The sequence below is a fragment of the Castor canadensis genome, chromosome 13, assembly GCF_047511655.1.
Source record: "Castor canadensis chromosome 13, mCasCan1.hap1v2, whole genome shotgun sequence".
Lineage (NCBI taxonomy): Eukaryota > Metazoa > Chordata > Mammalia > Rodentia > Castoridae > Castor > Castor canadensis.
Window position 1 is genome coordinate 54,888,162 of NC_133398.1, and position 6,372 is coordinate 54,894,533.

A 6,372-nucleotide genomic window follows, 5' to 3' on the forward strand; every position below is an offset into this window, starting at 1 on the left:
GCAGAAAATTGTCTTCCTTGAAGGCTGTTCTGACATGCCCCTGTGTTTGTTAAGGTATCCACGTAGTGAAGGTTGGGTGTGGGTAAACTAGGGTTAATCATGGATGCCAATGATCACCACCAGGAATGTTCGAAGACAAAATCAATCCAGATTCGTTTAGCTAATTAAACCAAACCTGTGTTTGATTTTGTTGTTGTTGTTATTTGCTATTTCACGGAATTTCTTTCATTCATTCCAGATTCCCAAAATCCAATCCTGTTTTGCAAATGATCCCATAGGTCAGAACCACTAGGATTGGATGTCAGTAGATGGAGAAACAGTCACCGCCATTGATCATCAAGGGGCCCTGTCGAAAGAAGTAAATGTCTAACTAGAAATGTGTCACAGCGGTAAAAAGAAAGCAGGGAGGAATACCACCAGGGGATGCAGATCAAATAAAACAGAAGAGTATTTTATTCAGGCCTATTAAAATAGACAATTAAAAACAATACAGTTGTCCCTGCAGGGACGCTGTGGAGCAGCTCAGCACTTCTGTATGCAGAGCATAGCGTGCTGTGTGGCACCTTTCACACAGGCCCTTCCCAGGCTCCTACAGCAGCTTTCAGCATCACTGACCACCTCAGCTTCCGTCAAAATCACGTGCGCACTAGGGAACTATGCGGTGTGCTGCCCGGGCCTGGCAGGAAGGTTTCTCATTTGAAAAATTAGTCAAAAAACTGTCATTTTTGCAGTCGTGATATAATGAAGAAAATTTCTAGGAGGAGAGTGATTTGACAAGTATTACTCTAAAGAGTGAAGTAAAACTCATGACACTGACTGCTATGGCCAACTGAAAGTTACCAGTGAGCTTTCAGTGAGCACCTGATGCAGAAGTGTCATGCACTGCCACTGCTCCTGTCACTATTCAGCAACACCTCATTCAGCAAATGTTCCTGTGAACCTACTATGTGCTGACACTATCCTAGACTTGCCACAGAGCAGGGCATAATACATAGAGAAATTGTTGCCCTTATCAAGCTTACTTTCTAGTGGGGAATGTCCAAATTACCCTTATTTATTTCGTTGCTCCCTCTCTTGCCAAGTGTCCCCATACACTTGAGCAAGAGGTGTCCCTGTGCTGGATCCCATGTGTATGTGTGTGTGTATATGGTTTTTTTTTTTTCAAGAACTCAGGGTTGGGACCAGTGAGTAGTGTAGGTCAGTGATAAAGTGCTTGCCTAGCGTGCACAAAGCCCTGAGTTCCATCCTCACCCAGCAACAATCCCCCCACCCTCCCCCACACACAAGTCACAGCACTAGTTGTGGCTAAAACCATAAATATCCCCTTCCTGAGGACTAATATAGGTCAGGCCCAATGGATGTGTTTCTCCATATCTCTTTCCCTTGTCTTTGAAACAAAAAGAGACTGTGCAAACACCATGAAAATTTGAGGATTGTACCATATGACTTCAGAGAGGAGCTCTTCTCTAGAGCACAGGAGGACTGGAGAGACAAAAGTGCTTAAGAGAAAAGGCAAATTAAATACAGTGTCCAGCTCTTCTGAGATAACAAGACTTCCCTAGACTGCTGCATGAGAAGTGCTTTCCTATGGGTGGTAAGCATCTCAACAGTGACTTCCCAGTGAATTCCATTTCATGGTGCCAACAGGGCCTGGAGTTTTCCACACATGTAGCATGCAATATTTGCAACAGTTGCACATGACAGTGGAAGAAACTTGTAAAACTAAATAATCTCTATTCCTCTTACATTTGTCCTCTGATAAGCCTAGATATTACATGTGTGAAGTGTGGTACTCACTACATTGTCAACCAGATGGACATTGAAAGCTGAAATTGAAAATGGTTTTGTTCGTATAAAAATTGTAGTAAGATTTAAATAAATTTTAATTTTATCTATGAAATGCACTTAAATGAAAATGTTAACTTAAATTTTTATAAGTTTAATTTACAACTTTGAATTAAATATTTAGACAAATGTTTGTGGATTTCCATTTGTTCTCTTGCCCCAGGCCCTGGAAATAACAGAAATGCGTCTATTTCTCCCCCATACTCCTGTGAATATAATCCAAATATTGATGGAAAGAATAAATTATTATTATTAATAATTATTTTTGAAGTCTTACATAAGATCAGTGACTAAAACAAAGGAAATGCAGATATCAAAAATATATCTGTTGAAATAATTAAAAATTATTACTCTAAGTGCAACCTGATAGGTCCAATTTAACTGACAATATCGTGAATCTTTTCTGAATAACTTTGGACGCCCATCCTTTGAAAGTGTCCCCTCGTGACCTTCATGACTTAATTTATACCATGTCTTTTATCTTCAAAATTCTTGTCATTGCTTTCTTTCAGTGCTGGTAATCAAACCCAGGGCTGTGGCATGCTGGGCAAGTGCTCTACCACAAAGCTACATCCCCAACGCTTTTTTAAAGGGTTCTTCAAACACTTAAAGGCTCTTCTTTTTTTGTATGTCAATAGCTTGTGGAATGGTTTTCCATTTCTTTTTAGCCTATGCAGTGCTAGATTCATTTCAAGTTCTCAATAAATAAAAGATCAATCAACAGGTGAATAAAAACATTGTTCTAGCAACATATTACATGGAGACATAGAACTTGCTTATCACTAAATTCTAATTAATATATCTTCAGAAACATTATCTCAAAATTCAGACCCAACTTCACAGAGAAAATTTTCCCTTGTCACACAGATGTGCTGTAACAAGCCAGAGTGCAATTCACTAAAGCCCGTGTTAGTAAGAAAATCACAGCAGCTGGTATTACTGAGAACATTAAGAATGCTTATTGGAGAAATAATACCCAGATCAACTTTGAAGAACATGAAACTGAATCTCACTAGAGCAGTTCCATTCTTTCTGCCATCACTATCTAGAAATGAATGAATCAGAAAATTTTGCAAATGATTTATGATTTCCCTTATATTTGGAAAGGGACTATAAATGAATAAAAGGATGAACCCAAGAGGCCAGGTGGATATGGGTGAACATGACAGATGAAAGGCAATTAAGAGAACAAATAGTATCATACTGATGAAGCCTTGACCATACAAACATTTCTGAAGGAGACCAGATATAGCTCATTGTCTATTAAATAGTGGTTTGCTATAATTCAAGAAATAACACCTAAACAGTACAGTAAACAAACAAGAGTGTGTGTCTAGCTTATGACACCTGTTTATTAAGACTCCCCCTGCCTATTCATACCCACAGTGAGCTATGGGTAAGTGGTTACAGATGACTGGACAAGGGATGAACACTTGTTCCAAACTGGGCCCATCTAATTATTTTCACAGAATATGGAAATAAGAGTGAGACAGAGTAAATTCAGGAGCCTCTTCTATCATGAACCCAGACAACCAGACACAGCTGACATAAGAGAAGTACAGAGAGAAGCAGAGCCAGGGAACACAGAGCAGTCATGGCTGCCTAAGTGATGATGGATGTCCAGGTTCTACATTTGGTCTCTGGACAGGCCAGCTTCCTTTGGATTCTTTGAGATACTCCCACATCCTTCTAATAAATTCCCTTTATTGCTTAAGCAGTTAGTTTCTCTTTCTTCCAATCAGAACAACTTAGCTAAGAAATGGGAAGTGCACACACTTTCAACACATCTGTAGTGTGCTGGGAACCTCTATGTTGTGTAAAGGTTCCAGCCCATGGCCCCAGTGAGCTCTTCAGTGGATGCAAGAAATGGGCTTGAAATTCAATGTGAAATCATTTTACCTTCAGATCTAAAATTGAAGAACAATGAAGTTTAGGAAGTAAAATTGTATGTTTTTAGTAAATAGCTATTAAACCTGGGGTAATTTAACACACACATGCACACACAAACACCAAATGCAAAGGGAAGAGGGAAATGGCATAAGTAAGGAACTAGTCACAAGAAAAAAATTAATCCAGAATTTAACCTTTTCTACTGTTTAGTCTGGCAATGTTTCTTGTATAATTCATGCAGTATCTTGCTCTAAGTTAGATGTGAGTTCTGTCACAAGAGAATTGGAGATAATGTCACTGTGAATATTAAATCAAGTGGAAAGAGGTGGGAAGGTGGTGGCACTATAGATAAGATCAGATAGAAACCAGTGAACTCTTAAATAAAGAAACAAGTGAGCCCAGCAGGGCAATAAACAACACCAAAGTGAACGGCAATGAAAGAGAAGGAAAATAAGACACTTGAATGAATTGAGGTAAGACTTACAACTACTAGTGCCTGAATACCATTTGAAGTAGTAGAAGCTTCTGCAACTAGAGTGATTAAAGTGTACTGGAGGTGTAAACTTGCACTGGAGTCAATGTGTCATATATCTATTATGAGATGTTTCTCCTACCAGTAAAACCAAGACTAAAGAAGAAAAACACTGGCATGGACCTGGCAAGTTTAAAATGGACATTGAGTGACAAGGTCCTTTCATGAACGGGAGCTTCACTCAGTCCAAAGCATGCATCAGGAGAAGAATGGGCCCTAAGACTAGTAGGCAAGAGATATAACTAAGATTTGCTACGTTCTACAATTAAGGCTGACATATTATGTATATTTCAGGTGTCTCAATTCATCAGCAAGTTCTTGGTGCACAATCAAGATTAAAATGAAAGAGTAGTGGGTACATACATTTATCCCTGTGGACATTGAATCTAGAAGAGTTGTGATGAATATGTGAAATTTCTTATTTATGACAAACATGACATAAGAACCTGCCAAGTATTTTCATTAATATTCTTAATGATTGAGGCCATAAATCCTTTATTACTTTTTGTTAATGACAATGGTTAAACAAACTGAGCTAGCTCATGACCAAATTTTCATCAATAAAAGCTTCCTACACTTCCTTCCTATGAAAGCTATATTATGGGATTAAAGAAGATTCTCTAAAGAGAACAAGTATTAGGCAAGCATGAGCTGTTGTTACTCACTAAATGTTAAAAGTCTGTTGGACATAGAAAATATAAGACTTATTTTGGTCAATATTGACCTGAGAGCAATACAGTATACCCATAAAATTTTAATTATTTTAACTAATAGATAAAATCTTCTTCTTAAAAGTACTAATACCAAGAATAATTATTTGGTTGATGTACCGTGAATGTTGTTTTCCAAGGTGTAGAAGAATTAGTTATTAATAAAATTGAACTCATATCGATTTATACTAGCTACTTGGGAAGCAAAGACAGGAGGACCACAATTCAAGGCTAACCTGGGCAAAAAGTTAGCAAGACTCTATCTCAAAGAACACTCCATGTATGGTGAGGCACACTTATAATCCCAGTTACATGGGAGTCATAGTAGGAGGATCATAGTCTGAGGCTGACCCCAAGCAAAAAACATGAGACCCTATCTGAAAAATTACTAAAGCAAAAAGGACTGGGGGCATGACTTAAGTGGCAGAGCACTTACCACCAAAGCGTGAGACCCTGAGTTCAAACCTCAATACTACCAAAAAAAAAAAAAAAAAAAGTCAAGTCAGCTCGGGGGCATAGCTCAAGGGGTAGAAGCACTTGCTTAATAAACATGAGACCCTGATCTCAATCCCTAGTACTGCAAAAAGAAAAGGAAAGTCAACTCACTCAGTATGGTGGTGCAAACTTCAATCCCAGCATTTGGAAGACATAGGCAAGAGGATTGTGAATTCAAGGCAAGCTTAGGCTACAAAGTAAGTTCTTGGACTGCAAGACCCTGTCTCAAAATTAAAAATAAAAAGTAAAGAGAAAATTCAATACAATATATGTTCAAGAGTCTACTGTGAGCAAAACATAGCAGCTCATGCATTGCTGGTAGAAGCAAGCAATTTAGCATTATGTACAAAGAGTTTTACAAATGCTTCTATCTTTGATAAAGTAATTCTACCTCTAGATAGATAATCTAATGCAATGATCAGATGGCCTCACAGGTGAGTTCTACTAATTAATGAAGAATATGAATTTTTTAAGAGCTCTTCCAAAAGTCAGAAGAGGAGGGAACATCTCCAAATGCATTTGTTGAGGTCAGTATAGCCCTAATAACAAAACCAGAGTCATTATGGAAAAAAGAAACTGCAGACCAGTATCTCTTACGAATATAGACACAAAATTTTATTTTATTATTTTAAATTTTTTTATTATTCATTTATTCACATGTGCATACATTGTTGTTTGGGTCATTTCTCTCCCCTGCCCCCTCCTCCACCTTCTCCCTCTTCCCCCGTCAGTTCCAGGCAGGTCCTGGAACTAATTTTGTTGAAGAAAAGAGACAAGCACAATAAGGAAGACAAAGCGTTTTTGCTAGTTGAGTTGAGGATAGCTATACAGAGAGATTCCTAGCATTGCTTTCATGTACACGTGTTATTACCCAGGTTGATTCATCTCTAACTGTTCTTT